Source organism: Pteropus vampyrus, unplaced genomic scaffold (assembly GCF_000151845.1).
Source record: "Pteropus vampyrus isolate Shadow unplaced genomic scaffold, Pvam_2.0 Scaffold46, whole genome shotgun sequence".
NCBI classification, from domain to species: domain Eukaryota; kingdom Metazoa; phylum Chordata; class Mammalia; order Chiroptera; family Pteropodidae; genus Pteropus; species Pteropus vampyrus.
In genome coordinates this window covers 2,708,462-2,727,164 of record NW_011888827.1, presented here as the reverse complement: position 1 = coordinate 2,727,164, position 18,703 = coordinate 2,708,462, and the positions used below count along the sequence as shown (strand labels likewise).

General features: G+C 36.4%; 1 protein-coding gene and 1 long non-coding RNA gene across 3 annotated transcripts in view; one reads left to right on the top strand and one right to left on the bottom strand.

The window, feature by feature from the left end:
• FAM204A (family with sequence similarity 204 member A) overlaps positions 1-98 on the bottom strand; it is a 30,530-nt gene extending 30,432 nt beyond the window's left edge. The window contains exon 1 of one of the 2 annotated variants that reach the window (XM_011359245.2): positions 3-98. The gene's annotated coding sequence lies outside the window, so the exon portion shown is untranslated. The remainder of the gene's footprint in view (positions 1-2) is intronic. The other variant, XM_011359243.2, reaches the window with a different exon arrangement.
• LOC111739036 lies at positions 96-18,435 on the top strand. The gene is made up of 4 exons (XR_002780070.1): positions 96-166; positions 8,329-8,462; positions 9,348-9,418; positions 15,695-18,435. It is a non-coding gene; the product is annotated as an uncharacterized LOC111739036 (long non-coding RNA).
• The last annotated feature ends 268 nt before the right edge of the window (positions 18,436-18,703 follow it).

The following is an 18,703-nucleotide window of genomic DNA, read 5'->3' as shown; positions in this document are numbered from 1 at the left end:
ACCGGTTAGAAACGGGTCGCCCGGCAGCCATCTTAAGACCTACCAACATCGCGCCTTCTCATTGGCTCTCGCATCTCAGCCAATGGGGTGGGTCCGTTCTGGCCGCTGAGTCGTCATGACAACCGGCCGCGCTCAGCTCTGCTTTTAAATTGGCTGAAGAAAAGTGGTTCGTTTCTTCCTACTTGTTTTCTCTCACCGTTTTCGCCTTTCTTCTGGTCGTTTCTTAAGGCTTTGTTGTTTCTCCATTCCCTGCCATACGCCGGTGCTGACCTAGACCTTGACCTGAGTTCGTTCTACGGGGAGGCAGAATCGCTACAGAAGCTCTCTAGGCCCTTCTGGAAACGTTTCCATTCGTTCATCTTTTCCTCCCTCCCTTCCTTTTTTTCTTTCTGCACATATTTATTAAGCAGGCATCCGGCCCGGTTCTGTTTAGCAGAAAACGGTCCGACTCCTGTTCTCGTGGAGCTTCCCATCTGGTTATCGTCCAAGCCGCTTCACTGGCCAGCTGTGTGGCCTTGGCCAAAAGCCTGTTTATTGAACTCCTTTTCCGTGGCAGCCAGTATTTTAGGCCCTGAGGAGGGGCTTGGGGAAAGCATAGAAAATAAGCAAGGAAAAAACAACAAAGAAAAAAAAGTGCTATGAATAAGAGAATAACGTGATCATGATGACAGTGGAGCTATTTTAGAAAGGCTTCCATTTTCTAAAATAGCATTCTGTAATAATAATAATGAGTATTTCCTATTTTCTAGTGTCATAACGATTATATAAGAAAATACACATAAAGCCTTTAACCTATTACCTGGCGCACAGTAATTTTCAGTCTTAGCTATTTGTTGTTATTAACATTATCGATAATGCCTTTCTTTGAAACATTATAAAAATGTATAAAACTTTTTCATGGCACTCAATACCATACACGATTTAGTATAGACACATCTTTAACCTTGATACTTAACTATCCACTGCCTCACTCCCAATGTCTTCCAGAAGGTGTGCCAAGTTTATGGAATAGTTTTCTGTAATCCCAGAATCATAGTAAAACCTAAATTGACAAGTTGGGGTGACTAGCCCTTTTAACATGCTCACATTCTCTGATTCTAGAATAGAAGCAGAGCTGAGCGACTCAAAGATCAGTATGAAACTCTCCTGGCCAAATATGCCCAGTTTTTCAATGAAGTTTTCTCTGAATCCAAATCCTTAAAAAGTTAAGCAGTTAAAGCGTGTGTATGAAAGTGCTGTTGTAGCTGTGGAATTGGGCCTCTTAATTGCTGTATTAGTCAGCTTGGGCTGCCTTGGGAGAATACCACAGACTGGGCTCCTTAAGCAACAGAAATTGCTCACGGTTCTAGAGTGGGAAGTCCAAGATCAAGATACCAGCAAAATAGGTTTCTTTCTGAGGCCTCTTCTCTTGGCTTGTAAGGCAGCAACCATCTTTCTGTGTACTCACATGATCTCTTCTTTGTTACATGGATGTTTATAAAGGAGAAAGAGGGAGACAGAAGGGGAGAAAAAAGGAGAGAGGGAGAAAGGAGGGGAGAGGGAGCGAGAGAGCAAGAGAGTGCACTTTCTTAGGAGGAGATTAATGCTATCAGGGCCCCACCCTTATGAGCTCATGTAACCTTAATTGATTCCTAGAGTCTCCATCTCCAAATACAGCCACACTGGGGAATAGGGTTTCAACATGAATTTTAGGGATACACAAACATCAGTCCATGAAAATGCTTATGGTGGGAGTATGACCAGAATGGGGAAAGAGTGCAGAGCGGGGAAGAACTGAAACATAGAGCAGGAGGGAAGTAATGTTGACCCATTTAAGAACTCTCTAGACTGTTTCTATGTGTATTCCATCAAAGAACACTCATTTTTTAGTACACACAAATGTTCGAAAAAAACTATATAAGTACTCCAAAGATTTACAAACACCAGGTTTCACATCAAAGTTTTTGGTAAGTCCTTACTCCAAAATATGTATTTTAAAATTTTCTCAATGTTGAGAATTCTCCAATATCTGATTATTTACTCTATGACATTATTGGATTCCTATAATAAATGTAAATAGCTCAGACTTTTCTTTGACTCTGGTTGTGAGACTTTCACTCTCTGAATATTATTGTTTTGCCAGTTTTCTAGGGGAAATGTCAGTCATTTGATTTATTTTAATCAATAAATTTACCTTCCCTTTAGCAAATTCCTGCCCTGGAAATCTGCCAAAACATGCATTTTGTGAATGAAATACTTGTATTTGTGAGATTTTTATGAAACAGAATTATTGAATACCTTTTACTAAATCATAGTGAATGTGATGCAACTATTGAATTGAGCTTGAATTGTGTTGCATCTGGCACTAATTTCAAACATGTAAGTTTCATTTAAATTATCAAACATATCACAAAAATCAGAAAGCAGTTTTTCTTTGCCAAGAAATATTATAGTTTATGAATAGCTTTCCCTTATATTTTGTAATTTTTTTCTCAGTGTACAGATTACCAGTCACACTCATGTTATAAAAGATTAATTGTGGAGTTCTTTTTGGTGGCTGCTAAATCTCTGATTGATGAAAATTTCCCCAAATGTGAATTCCTTTAAATATTTTCAGTTGGAAAAAGTGAATATGACCTTGTTGAACATATAATAAATCTGTTTCTTGCTGAAACTGAGAAATAGAATAATTAATTTCCATCTGTACAAAATCTCTTATTTTCTGCATTGAAGAAAAAGTAGTCTAGTGACTTACACGAAAGAATAGAAACAAAAGAGTTTTGAATTTTAGGAATTGTGTGACAATTTCTCTATCAGGATTTGTTTTTAAATTTGCAAACCAATGCATCTATAAACGATTGTAGTCTTCCAGGCGTATGCTGAACAACTAACGCAATGACATCGGCAAGAGTGAACATATGAGGAAACAACATTTCTGTAATACAGGATGTTGCCAAAGAAACACAATTTTTTTAATTGGCCATGTCTAGTGCTTTCAAAATCTTCTGGTCCAATAGGCTGTACATTGGAAGAGAAAGAGAACATGAGAGGAAAGCTTACTGAACTTTCCTATATGCTAGGTATTTTGCATCTAATATCATATAATCTTATGAAATAGTTATTATTGTACCCATTTTACAGATAAGGAAATTAAGGCTTCAGGAGTTTAAGAAACTTGTCTAACTTCACACAGCTAGTAACAAGCAGATCTGGGTGGAGAAGTTTCCCTGGACCCTAAAGCTCATGGTCTTTCCACTGTCACTCACTGTCCCTTTTAAGATAAAGTTCCCAGCACAGTACAGTCAATAAAGTATAGACATTATTACTGCCCAGTGGGAGCTCAGAGAAAGAGAGGCTTCAGGAGCAAAATGTATCTTCCCTCTACAGTCCCCTCAGGACCTAGTGAGTGATCAAATCCCATCAGAGGAAACCTCTTAAATCATTCCTGCTTTAATACTCGAAGTCTATGTCAGTCTCCCTTTTCCTAATACCATCATCTTCCAAACAGCCCAAAGCCTGATTAATCTCTTTAAAGGAATACATGTAAAGTTTTTAACACAGACCCTGGCATTTATTGACTACTTGTCAATAAATATTAATTTCCTTCCTTGACACATTAAAACTAAGGAGAGTGTATGTGTGTGGGGGGGGAGGGGATTGAACAGGTAGAACACAGAGGATTTTGGGGGCAGTGGAAATACTCTGCATGGTAACCACAATGATAAGAGTCATGCCATTGCACATTTGTCTAAGCTCGTAGAATATACACCCCCTAAGGTAAACTATGGACTTCAGGTGACTGTGATGTGTCAATGTGAGTTCCAGACTACCTTGGTGGGAGATATTGATAAGGGGGGGGCTATGCATATGCGAGAGCAGTGAGTGTATAGAAAAACCATCTATTTTGCTGCGAATCTAAAACTGCTCTAAAGAAAAAGTCTCTTTAAAAAATCTAAAGAACAATAATTTATTACATGTGAAAATTATATGAAATCTAAACTTTAGTGTCCATAAATAAAGTTCTATCAGAGCACATAGACAGTATAAACTAAGGAGTACATAAACACTGATAGATTATCAGATTAATATGTCAACATTTTTGCGGTCCTTACCATGTGCCCAATTCTCAGCACTTTGTTAAGGTTAAAGGAGAATGCACATGACATGTATGAACTGGCTCTTCAAGAAGTGTGTAATCTAAGACATGTAATATGGTTATGATACATTTATGCATTTATACCATAAGTACTAAAATTTTGAGGTCCATGATGTAAATACAAACTATGGATCCTAAGCATGGAAGAGCAAGCTAGACAGAATTTAGCACATGCTCTTTCTTTCCTTTGCCTGGAATACCTTTTTCTTTTAAACCTTTGAACTTCTTTTCATCCTTTAAAACCTAGATCAAATATTACCTCCTGAGTTAAACCCTTCCTGATTCATACAGTTCATGCCTTTCTTCTGCATACCTTCATAATAGTTGACACATAGCTACTGAAGTACAATTAATTGTCATGGATCAGTCTATGCTGACCAATACATTGTGAGCTCCTTCAAAGCCACAGATTTTAGATCTCTGATTCTTTCTGAGTTAAGTATGTGTCATGCAAAGTATAAGTCAAGGTTTATTTTTGGGCAATTTGTTGAAACTCTTTCATTCCTTAAATTGCATTTGCACCTTTGTTGAAAATCTGATTAACCAAATATGTTAAGTCTATGTTCTCAACCCTTAGTTCTGTTCCTTTGGTCTATGTGTATATCCTTTCTCACATAACACACTGTCTTAATTACAGTGGCTTTGTAGTAAGTTTTGAAATCAGATAGTATGAGGCTTTCAGCCACCTTCTTTTTTCCCACCAAAATTGTTTTGACTGTTCTAGTTTGCTTGCTTTTTCATACAAATTAAAATCACTTTGTCAATTTCTACAAAAAAAAAAATACTGCTGAGATTTTAATTGGCAATATATTGAATCTATACATCAGTCTGGAGAGAACCAACATCTTACATTATTGAGTCTTTTAATCCATGAACAGTTGATCTCCTAATTTCTTTAGGTCTTTAATTTCTCTCACGAATATTTTAGGGTTTTCAGCATAGGTCATGCACATATTTTAAATTTTTTCCTAAGTATTTCATGGGTTTTGTGCTATATTGCACAGGGTACTGTTTTTTAATTTCAACTTCCAACTGTTTAATGCTATTCAATAGAAATACAATTTTTAAATTTCGATCATGCACTCAAAAAGAATGTGGATTTTGCTGCTGTTGTATGGATTGTTCAGTAAACATCAATTAGATCAAGTGGTGGATAGTGTTGTTTAGGTTTTCTATTTCTCTCCTGATTTTCTGTCTACTTGTTCAATTGATTACTGAAGAGGAATGTTGAAATCTCCAATTTTTATTGTGGATATGTCTACCTCTCCTTTCATTTATATCAGTTTGCTTATGGTATTTGAAGCTGGTTTTAGGTGCACATGTATTTGAATTTTATGAGTTTTTTTGTGAGCTGACCCTGTTATTATGTAATAACCATCATTATCCTTGATGCTTTGTTATGAAGTCTCCTTTGCTTAATATTAATACAGCCACTTTAGTTTTTTTAAATTAGTATTTGCATGACATTTTCCCCCATTTTTTATTCTTAACATAACAATACATACTTGGGTCTTGCTTTTTTATCTTGTCAATCTCTGTCTTTTAATTATTGTATCAGGAGTATTTACATTTAATGTAATCAGTCACATAGTCAGACTTAAATCTACTATCTTTCTAGTTATTTTCCATATCTTCCTCCTTTCTGTGCTTTTCTCAGGTGAGCCAGGGCTCTCATGTTATCTCTCCCTGATGGGGTCTGTCATTCTTTGGATTTTTAGCTGCTTGTTATCCCCGTGAATTTAGCGTTCTGACAGATTCAAAGAAAGTCATAATTATGTCCTTCGTATAGCACTGTCTTATTTTTAGAGTATGAACACTGATATTTTCAGCTTTCTACATCCTAGATGGCAGTGGAACTCATTTTCGTTTTTTTAAAGGATATTTTTGCTGGATATAGAATTCTAGGTTGATGGTTTTTCTTCTTTTATTATTTTAAAGCTGCTATTCCACTGTCTTTTAGCCTCTGTTGTTTCTGATGAGATGTTAGAAATTCCTCAAATATTGTTCCCCATATAAAATGTCTCATTTTTCTCTGGCTACTAGCAAGATTGTCTCTTTATCTTTGATTTTTGGCAGTTTGACTAATGTTTCTAGATATGCAGCTTATATTTTATATATTTTGCTTGGAGCTTGCTGAACTTCTTGAACTAGAAAATTTGAGTCTTCAACCAAATTTGGAGAATTTTCAGTCATATTTTTTCTAATTTTGAGGGGGCCCATTTTCTCATTCCATTCCTCAGATAGTAGACATTTTGATATTGGTCTACTGGACCCTGGGGCTCTGATTATTTATTACGATTTTTTCCTCTGTTCTTCAGACTACATTGTTTATAATGGTGTATCTTCAAGTTCTCTGATTCTCTTTTTTTCATATCCATGCTGTTGTTAAGCCATGCAGTAAATTTTTATTCTATGTATTTTATATTTCTATAACATCTATTGAGTTCTTTTTATAGTTTATATGTCTCGTCTGAGATTTCCTATGTTGTTATTCATTATATTTTTCTTTTAGTATTTAAGTATAACTATTTTAAAATCCTTATCTTTCGATTCCAACATCAAGGTCATTTCAGGGTTAATCTCCATTGATTTTTTTTTTTTCTCTTGCAAATAGTTTATGTTTTCCTGTATCTTTTCATGTGACAAGAAACTTTGGCTTTCATCCCAGAAATTATGAATGATATGTTGTAGAAACTCTAGATTCTATTATATTCTTTCAAAGAACATTCACTTTTTTAAAAAAGAAAAAGCAGGAGTTAATTGCCTGGGCCCAAGTTACTGGGCTTGTGATAAGTGGCAGCTCAAATCCAAGTTCAGCTATTTTAGTATTAGCTAGGCTGCTTGGAGTCTGTTCTTCACTTGCATGGTTCAAGGGTCATCAAGAGATTAGGACGTAGTTTATACGTAGAATTTTAACCCTTGTTTTGTATATGAGTGAACTATCAAAAAAAAAAAAAAAAAAAAACTAGAATGAGTTGTCTCATGGACCAGGAGTGGAACCTAGATTTTTCACATGGCATTCAACAATTCTACAACTAAAATATCCCTAACTACTTAAAATTTGGGACTAAGTCACATAATTGGATGCTCCCTGGGAATGTTTACCTGGTGTCAAAGTATTTTTTCACCTAATTTTATCCCAGTCGAAAATGAAGATAATCCTGGGAGGAAAACACAAGAAGCTCTATTAGCTAACTACACTTCATTGTGGCTAAATAAGCAACTGGCTTCAGGACCCGGGACTTTAGCAAGGAGAAGGAGAAGTAAGAGGCTACAGGGCACCCAGGAACAAGAGACAGGGCCAGGTTGGGAGGAGGAAGGGAGAATGGTTTAGGCACAGAAAACCAGCCTCACCTACTTCATGCTTTTCTAGGTTTTGTCTTGCTAGACCAAATTCTCATTTGAAAATCATGAATTGAAAATGAGATAATTAGGTGAACACACTGTGTTCCAAAGCAGAAGCTGAATTAAAGTACATTTGGTTTTTATTCACCAAAGAACATATCAGACTTTCTGTGAGAGTAGATGTTAAGAGCTGTACATCTGGCTCTGCCAAATATTAACTCAGGTTAATTACAGGTGATGATCTCAGATTTTAAAATGATAGATTAAATTGTTCCTCTAGGTTGATGTTTCTCCAAGACGATATGTCACATGTCATATGCCATCCTAACTACTTGAGTGTGTAATGCCATCAGTGACCCTGCAGCAAAAAAAGCAGCAGGGTCACCAATGGCATTACACAGTGGGGAAGGGCTTAGGTTGGGTCCTAATAATGCTACATCCAAATGTCATATTGAATTAAGTTAATCTGTGGGTATTTTCTTAACTGTAAACTGAAAAATCTCATTTGCAAGAAGTTGTTTTGACTTTTAAGCAGAAGATACTATAAAAGGTAGACGATTATAAACTCTCCTGAAGCAAAATATTTGCTTTATGTAAATAGCCTTCTCAAGTAATAAATAATTAAAGAACCTCAAAATAAAATAATGTATGAAGCTCTGAATTTCTAACCAAAAAAATTTCCAAAGATTTGTCTTTGAAAATGATCTCTTTTTAAGGAGAAATACTGAAAACACACGAAGTGCCCTAAGTTCCAAAGTCATAAGTGACAATTAAGGGCAAGAATCAAAATGAAGAGCACTTGGTTCTAAGAGTTACAAAGACTTAGGTACAAATTTTTTTTCTTCCAGGCGGGTTACTTAACCTTGGACCCTGTATGTTTTCATTACCCGCTCTGCTTTCATGGTGGTTGTGAAGGTCAAGTGCAGAGGCAGTAATGGATGTGAAATGGCACCCATACCAATGAGACGCTCGTGTATAGAAGGTACGGAGAAGTCTGGCACAAGGACCCAGCCTTCAGGCTGTGCCTGACACCCTTGTGCCTTGCTGTGCTATTTATGACAGGTTATTTTGGAAGGTGGGAATTACAGAGAACATTCGAGCTAAAGTGGGGTGAGAACTTGCTTGAATGTGCTCTTGAGGAAAGAGGAGAGGAAGGAGCAAAGGGCCCAGCACCTGAAACTCTGGGGATCACTCAACTCTAGAGGAAAACAGCAAATAACATTCTTAAAATTGGTTAAGTTGGAGTGTTAGGGGCAGATAGGGCAGGCACCCTGTCCTAAAAACGCTGGTTGGAATGTGTTAAAGAGGGACATGATAAGACTAGTGATTTTGTTGACATCTTAAGAGAGTATGTAAGCAGAAAATTAGTTTGTAAAAATTGATACTAGATGCTAGCAGTGACTATCACTGGGTGGTGGAAGTAATTGGTAAGAATATGTATGATTTTTATTCTTTTTGTTTCTATTTTCTAATTTTTCCACAATAAAAATGTATTATTTCCACAATAAAAATGTTAGGTAAATAAAAAGTAAATACCGATTTTAAATTTCATATTAAATGTGGGAAAAAAAAACCTAATTTTTTTTCTCAGTTATCGGACATATTACTTTATAGGTAGCTTCTTTTAAGATAGAAAATGTGCTACTTGATCATCAGCAATCCTTTAGGTGACCAGTCCCTCAACTCTCACTTGGTAGTCATACGGCCCTACTATCTCACATGGGGGCCTGTTCTGCTGAGAAGGGATTGGTTGTGTGAAGGGGTGTGGCAAAAATAACCCTTAGGAATATAGGCCACAGAGCTAATGAAGTGCCCCAGGAAAAGGCAGTCTTACCTATGGGCTATGAATTCTCTCCCCCCATGCCAGAGACCTGAGGGCATGTGACCTAGGAATGTGCATCCCAAGATAATACTACTTTCAGAGAACTCTCCTTATAGGTAAGTAACTCTCCTTTATAGGAGGTATCTTTGTGTGGCAGACTGTTTATGGGAGCAATTTGAATTGAACTTTAAATGAAAAAGGCATATCTCTGTAAGTGGTAATAATTTTAGTCATCTCGCTGTGGCTAGGGGTTGTGGAATTCATTAGCACAGATTAACATATAAAGTGGGTGAGATATCTAATAGCAAACGGAGAGGTTTAGGGGCCTTAATTCATCACTGAATGAACAGCGTGTACAGTATTAGGGACTATGAAATTTTTAATTTACACAAAGTGTCCAAGAATATAGGGAATAAATTTAAACCCAAAACAGATAATGGAGCTATGCCCTGCCTGGCTGGCAAGTTGAATTGTTTTTACACTGAGTGAAGAAAGCTAATTATCCCAAGCACAAGGAGACTGCTAAAAATAATAAGATTATAAGGAATAATTTGCTGATATAATTACAACAAAATTGGGTACACACAATCGTCAGATACATGTATTGCTTGACCTGGGTGAGAAAGTGAAATAAATCCTTCTTCTATAGCCTTCGTAAATTTGTTTTTATCATCTCCAAGTGGTGTTTGCACAGGCAGCACAATTTGCATGTGTAATGTGGCTGTACAAATTGACAACAAGTAAATTATTCAAGGAAATAGGCTGGTCGCGGGTCTGAACTATCTCACAAAGCCTATTCATTTTGAAGAATCACTGAGACGTGAAGCTCATACATCAACCGTTTTCTGACAATCCTCAGACTTATTGTCTCCTAAAATGTCATTATGGCTATTATTTATGAAGCTAATTCATTTATTAATATATATTTAACTCTGACTTGTCATGCACCTTAGCAGACATTCTGTGCACTGCATATTTTTGAATAGATGAAAGACTTTTGCATGCTTTAATGATTACTGTAAGCTGCTATAGATTTATAGAATGCAGCTTTATTATCTACTTGCATTAATACCTTTTTATAACTTTTTTTTTTTGCTTAAGGCCATCAAATATAAATGGCAAATGACATATTCAAAAGATTGTATGGAATAAGATTTTCCAAGAGTTTGTTGAATTTTAGAACAAAATGGGTTATCTGTCAGTTAAGGCCTAATTCACCTAGAAAGATGGGTATATACCAATTATGTTGAATTTTCCTGCAAAATATAGGCTGCAATTTTTCACACAAAAAAGGAAAAGATGTATGATTCATTGAGCTCTCTTTCTCTGAGAAGATGGCCCATCCTTTCATGTGCTGAGGTTGGACAACAGTTCTCAGGGAAGCTGAATTTTAGGTGTTCATCTTTACTTGGGACCTGTGCCATTTACATTGTCTCTAATCAATAAATAGGTGTTGCATGAATGAGTAAATAGATGAATGACCTTCAGGTTTTCTGATAATCTGTGAATAAAATCAGTATAAATAAGCAGTGACCTAGAATACTATTTTATACATTTCTCTTTTCTGCTTCAGCATTTCCAACCACTAGAGAATGTTCTGTGACTCCCACTATGATTTAGAATAAACTATACATATATGCAATCAAAAAACACAACATGTTATTTTTATAATGTGCATAAGAATATATCACTACTGGATATGTACTGCTGCTTCTGGTTGTCCCTGTGTAAAGTCTGCTTACTCGCATCTTCCACCATATGTGACCATGGCTACTGTGTGTGTGCGTGCACGCACATGTTCGCATGCATGCACATGTTCGCGTGTGTGTGTGTGTATGTGTGTGTCTTTATGTATTGGTAAGGCAGGAGTAACTGGAGAACGAAAAGGAGAAACAGTACAGTTGCTTGAGATAGTCTGCTCTGAGAGTGCTTCATTCTAACCGTTTAAGTAGTCATCATTCTTCTAACTCAATATTTCTGCTTTTGTATAGATGTAGACATAGAACTCTTCTAGTAATAACCAAGTAGTAGGTCAGCACAGGCAAACGTAATATCACTGAAATCTACCAACGGATTTGAAACTCTGGCAAACCAGATGCTTTGTTTTTAAAGATAAAAGTAAGATAAAGAAAAATGCCATCACCTGAGTATTGTATTAAATGTATTAGCTTTAATAATGTCGTTAATCACTAACATTTTTAAATAAAATATCTTTTTAAAAATACTATGTCAGGGAGACAAAATAGATTAGTGGTTGCCTAGGGTTGGATAGGCAGAGAGGATAGGAAGTGACTGCTAATGGGCACGGGGTTTCTTTGGGGGGTGACAAAATTGTTTTAAAATTAGATTGTGGCGATGATTGCACAGTTCTGTGAATAAACTAAAAACCATTGAATTGTGCACTTCAAATGGGTGAACTGTGTAGTATGTGAATTATATCTCAATGAACTGTTTAAAAAGTACTACTTGATATATGCTAAAATTAAATATTTTACTGTAAAGGACCAACATAATGAATTATGAATAGTAGCATAAGGAAATAACTACTTAGGAAACTAGCTTATGAATAAAACTAGATTAAAATGTAAAAATAGGTAATCTATCCACAAAAAGGAAGGAGGCCTATTTTTTGAAAATTCAGCCTTCAACAAGAATGGTGTTTATGTCTCATGATCTGACAAGAGAAAACAAATCCCTGCATTTCAAACACTGACATAAGCCACCAAATGTAGTCAGGAAAAATCTTTAGTAAATGTGTAAGGAGATACTATTTTTTGTTTAGAATACTTGTATAAGACCAACAAAGCATCAAGAATCTATTTTTAAAAGTAATTTTCTTATATCAAGCATTCTCTCAAAATGTCCCATTAGATATGGAAAGCAAACCACACACACACACACACACACACACACACACACAGAGTGTCTTTCTAACTGCATAACCATGGCAGGGAAGGCTGATGACATTTTTATTAGTAATATTAATCACATGCTTAAAGGGAAAAATGTCTCACTTTTCCAGGAACCATAATATTTACCTATTTACACCTTTTAAAATTTCAGTAACTCCAACTTAGAACCTTTAACCCCCATAACCTTCAAAAAAGAAGTAAAATGAAAATTAATAAATGTTCCCTAGTGTGCTATGAGCCATTAATTGTACAGCCTGAAAAGCTTTAGCCTAATAAGAAACATGCCTTCAGCAGAAATGTGAAAGTCATCTGTGATGCTCATGATTTAATGATAAAAATGTGCAGTCAATTTTCAATGAAGTTAAGACCTATAACCCAGGAATATTTTAACTAACAAATTTTTGCAGATACTGGAGGAACTTTGAAAAGCGAACAACTTGAAGAACTAAAATATTCTCAGCATGAATTAAATGATTCATCTCTAAAGGGTCTTAAGATAGAATCACTAGAATTTCTAGCAATAACACCTGATCAGAGATGGGTTTGTCCCACATGCCAAGAAAGTATGGGCATTTCGTAAATCTAGCAACAAAACAATTTTATTAGTAAATTGTTAAAGAAGTGTTATATTAGGAATAAAGACATGTTAATAACATCAATGACCATAAATATCACATTAGTTTTGAAAATCAGCTCTAGATTTAGCTATAAAAGTCCTAAGCATAATTTATTTGTTCAAATAAATACTCAGTTCTCACTGTGAACCAAGCCTGGGGTAGACATTCTGGAACTAAAGTGGGGAGATTCCTGAGGGATATAAAGATGAATAAAACACAGTCCCTGTCCCTAAGGAACTTAAAATCTTGAGAGCAGTGTGATGTGTTTGCAAAAATATTGCCATTATTGTTTGAGTTATTTACTATGACAATGTTTTATTTTTGTAATCAGAACTAAGAGCATTAAGATGGATTTCTTTTAAAGCACTTAAGTGCTTTCGAATGAGGTGCAAAGTTTTATAGGCATTCATTAGAGAGATCCCCGCCAAGAAAAATATTCAAGGAAGCATTAGCGTGTGAGCTGGGCTTGGAAGGATGGCCAGCAATATGATAGACTGAGTTGGAGAAGGCATTCCAGGTGGAAGAGATTGAGTAAGCTAAAGCTAGAAATAAAAGTAATGTAATATGTAATGTACTATGCAATATGGCTGCAGATTAGGATATATGTAGAAGAGAAAATACTAGAATCTTATATAGAGGATGAATCACCAGAGATCTACACTGTCACACTTGGGAATTCAGATTTAATTCATGAGGCCGTATCTGTAAGGTACTTAGCACACAGTTCTAGGTACATTGTAAGTGCTCAGTATATATGAGCCATCGTTATTATTGTCCAAGGTTTCAGAAAGAGCTGAAGCAAGGCTAATGGTTGAATTTAGTGTCTTTTCTATCCCATAGGTAGACTCTGGATGAGTGCTCCCCAATAGGTAGGTCCGTATTGAGGTACAACCTACTTTTAGCTGGCCCCTGATCCATCTCCACATTGCACTCCTCATATCCCTCAGAGGCAGGCAGTAACCAGTAACCATGAAAGTTCCTTCATGCAAAGGCCATGTCCTCTTCCCGATCTTTGTTCCTAGGCTTTAGCACACATTGGATGTCCCAGAAATGCTTGTTGAACCAACTTCTCTCCTCCATTAGGTGTGAGTACTTCCATATAAATGAATAAGTTGATACTCCAGCCTATGCATCAGAGCATATGGCCTATCAATTTAGTAGTTGAGTTTGTCATCATAGGACATACTAATGATATCTCATTTCTGGACCTGCCAAGTTCCCAAAAGAGGCTTGGGCCTGCAACCCTCCGGATATTGAACCCTATCAGTTCTCCTCCTCCACCCTACAAATACCACACTTAGCCACACAGGAGTATTGTGAGTGAAATAAGACACATCAGATGCCTAGCACTGCACCTGATGCATGCTAACATTCACCAAGCATGCTCTTTCCCTAAACAGCAGAATTTCCGACTTATACACCCATTGGCTCTGATTGATACATCATTTAGAGTACTGTTTTGGAAGTAAAAGAAATAGGAGAAGCCTCATTCACAATTTTCATCTGCATGTCTCCTTTAGACAGATCCAGCCACTCATGTGGACAGTGACACACTCTCTTTTTATACGACTGCCTGCAGCGCCTTGTGTCTGAGATCAGTTCTTATAAACCCAGTATTACAGATTTCAGAGCTGCAGCGTAAGTCAAGTTTTCCTGTTCTCATAAGGAACTAACGGAGTGAGGCATAGAGTAGCCAAGGACCAAAAGATAAACACTGTTTTGAAGTGGAAAAGAATAAGAGTTTTCAGTTTTGATCTGAATCTGTTATCACAAAGGCCATGGAGCCTGGTGGATAAGAGTAGGGATAAGTAAACTGCGGCCCATGTGCAAAATCCTGCCCACCACCTATTTTTATAAAGTTTTATTGGAAGAGAGCCATACCCATCATTTACATGTTGTCTCTGGCTGATTTCACACTACAACAGCACTGTTGAGCAGATGTAACAGAGACTTCATGGCCCACAAAGCCGGAAATATTTACTGTCTGGCCCTTTACAGAAAAACAGTTTGCTGATCCTGGTTCAAAATAATGGCTTTCTCAGTCAAAACTGAGTTTAAATCCTTGTTCCAACTTGGGCAAGTTAACCTCTATACATCTCAGTTTCCTTACCTATAAAATGGGGGTAATGGCAGTATCTACTTCGCAGGGTTATTGTGAGCATTAAATACCCCAGAATACCAAGCACAGTAACTGTAACTTGGTAAGCTTATTAAATGCGAGCAGTGATGATGATGATGATGGTGAACATATAGGTAAAATTACTGTGCAGGGAACACCATACCTTAAAAGGGGTTTGAAAGTGGCTGTTGAAAGCCCCCAATATAATGTAATACACACACACACACACACACACACACACACACACACACACATGCATACACACATACATATATGTATAATGTACACACATACTGATACACACATAATAAATATGAAAAAGATATAATAGATACTAATGCAAGTAGAACACACACATACACATATATCTTAACAAAAATAGAATGCATATATGTAAACACACATACATATATATGAACACATACACAAAAATTCCTGTAGTGAGCAGAACAGAAATTTTGGTCCAGGTTCCCCCCCCCCCCCCCAAAAAAAGGTACTTTCTCAGTTTCTGGGGACAAAACCACTCTGATGAAATTACCTGATTGTGCGATCTTTGCACTAAAAATGGAAGAGAGGTCACATGGAGAATTGAGATTAGGCTGAATTTTGCATTAATCGAACAATAGTTTTTCCTTTGCTGTCTATCCCTTTGCAATGTTTAGCTCCCTCCTTTTTTTTCCCACCCAGTGGTGACATTCAGTCACTGCAGCAACTGCAACCAAGTGTTTTGTTTTTTCCCTTCAGGACTCGCTGCCTATTTCTTAGTTCTGGGAACACAACTCAGACAAGTCGGTGAAGTTAAATGAAGATGTTGGAATGATTGTGATTCCAAAGAGCCAAACTGCTGAATGAGAATGAAGGTGGCCAATTACCACCTTCTAACATACTGTAATGCTTATTTATTATGACTATCGTTCATTGCCTTTGTCCTTCTTCATAATGTTACTTCCCCAAAGGCAGGGGTATTTGACTTCTTTGTTTATCGATGTATCCAAAAGGCCTAAAACAAAGCCTTGCGCCTTGTAGACACTCAGTAAATATTTGCCGACTTGAATAAATAGCTGCAGGTCTATCAGACTATGCTGCTTTGAAGAACATGCTGAAGTGTGGTCTAAGACAAGGTCATTAACATCCTCATCCCATCTGGCCCCTTGGACTTTATTTGGGCCTTTGTGATTAGAAAGATAAGGTCTGTTGGAACTGTTTCAGGGAGATTCTGGGAACCAGAATAGCTGCCCAGGGGCCTGGGAGGAGAAAAGTGATAAATAATAAAGAAGAAGAAGAAAAAAAAAAACATGAGATACAAACAAACTCGAAAAAGAAATGGAATGGGCTTCAGGTAATCCTCCTACGCGTACCAGCTATAAATTCTGAACATAATATAAAAAGCAGCTGTCCAAAGATACTAAAGAACAACTGAACAGGCAAATGCAGGAGTGGAGTCTCCATTTGGAAGAAGGGAATGACAATGGGCAAGTTTCCTATGATTAGTGCTCTTTGCTGTAAAGCAGGACCCAAGTCATGCCAAATAGGAGTGACTAAAACCTGTATAAAAAACCTGTAGTCTTCCTGGCATGAAGCGCCGGGAGACAGAGTTCAAAGTGCTTACAGTAATTAGAAAATAAAAGAGGAATCTTGGAAAGAGAGAGTTAAAGAGGGCATGGGCAATGCGTTAATGCATATAAACTCTGCCCATGTCATTGCTGGCACCCCAGCCATGTGAGCAAGCAGCCCAGCACAGGCTAAAGGAACTAGACCAAAATTTCTGTTCTGCTCACTACAAGGGAGACAGTTCAGAGTCTGAGGTCAATTAAGTTAGCTGCCTGCTTTTAAAAAATCAGTACTCTTCAGAGGAACACAACAGAATCCAGAGGCTCTACAATATATCACTGACAATTTCTTGGATGTCACCAAAAGAAAATGTGAGTCAAAAGGCAATCAATGGAGACTGACGCTGAGATAATTCAGTGGCTTGAATTAACAGACAAGGATTTTAAATCAGCTTTTGTAACTATGAAAGATAACTGAGAGAAATATAAAGTTTAGTTTCTTTTAAAACTATGTAATTGTTATTTGTAATTTATTTTGAAATAGTTTCTATATCAAGAAAAACTTGAAATTAATATAGCAAACATTTGCGTACTTTCCTCCTAATTTAAGGAATAAGCCTTACCAAATACTCTTAAACTCTACCATTTAACCATCTCTGAATATATTTCTCTATATACACTCCCAACAGACCACTATATTGAGTTTTATCATTACCTCGACTTTTTAATATAAGTACACTTATTGTTAAGCATACAGTTTAATTTTGCATGCTTTTTAACTCTAAATAAATTGCATTATACTTACTGCTGTCTCCTGCAACTTATAGTCTTTACTCAATATTGTTTTTTGATATTCGTTGAGGTGCACATAGCTGCTGTTCATTCACTTTCACCACCCTACAATATTTTATGAACATATTTCCATTTACTTTTTCATTCTCTCTTCCAAGAATATTTGGGTTGTTACAGTTTTTTTGTTTTCGCTGTTACCCACAAATGCTGCTATGAACATTCTTGTACAAAAAATCATATTTACGTGTTTAAGAGTTTCTCCAGAACAGTGGTCCTCAAAGTGTGGTCCTACACCAACGGCATCAGTTTGATCTGGGATCTTGTTAGCAGTGCAAATCTTTGGACCCCACCACAGACCTACTGAATTAGAAACTCTGGAGATGGGGCCAGCAATCTTTCCAGGAGATTCTGATACAGAGTCCAATTTGAAAACCACTGCCGGAGAACTGAATCGTAGGAAGGTACATGCAGCCTGATTAGATAACATCAAATGACTGTCTAACGCAATTTTATCAGCTTACACTCTCACCCATCATTATATGAGTTTATACTGTTTAACATCCTTACTGATACCTCATAGTCTTGGAATTTTTAATTTTTCGACCTATCCATTTGGTACAAAGCGGTACCTACTGTGATTTTATTTTAGTCTTCCTTGAATCTAATGAGATTGAATATCTTTTTATTCACTGTTAGACATTCATACTTCCCTTTCTATGAAATGTCCGTACCTGTCTTTTGCTCATTTTTCTATTGGATTGTTTGTCTTTCTCATATTAAGTAGTACACTCATCTTTGTCAGTCAGATGTTTTGCACAGACCTCTTCCAGTCTTGTGTCTTGTCTTTTCACTTTCAAATGGTCTTTTGATAAGCAGAAGTCTTTCATTTTATGTAGTCAAATTGATCATTTTTCTATGTGGTTGGTGTTTTTTGTATCTTATTTAAGAAATGCTGCCACGTGATGATATCACGGTGAAAAATGCTTCTCTACTATTAGATAATAAATATGTACTTTTACTTTCTTCTAAAAGCATTAATAATTTGCTTTCACATTTTAGTCTTATATCCACATTGACTTTATTTTGTATGGTGTGAGATAGAAATCCACTTGTTTTCCACATGGATAACCAACTGCCCCAGTTGCATTGAATATATAGATTTTGAAGAAAAGAACTGACATCTTTATAATACTGAGTCTTTCAATTCATGAGAGTAGTAGACCTGTCCGTTGATTTCATTCTTCTGTAATATATTTCTATAAAGTTTCATAATTTTTGGTAAATTTATTCCTAGATATCTTATACATGTAAGTTGCCTTGTGAATAGTATCTTTGTAAAATAAAACTATAGTGCTCACTTTGGCAGCACATATTCTAAAATTGGAACAATAAAATAAAATTGTTTTTTCAA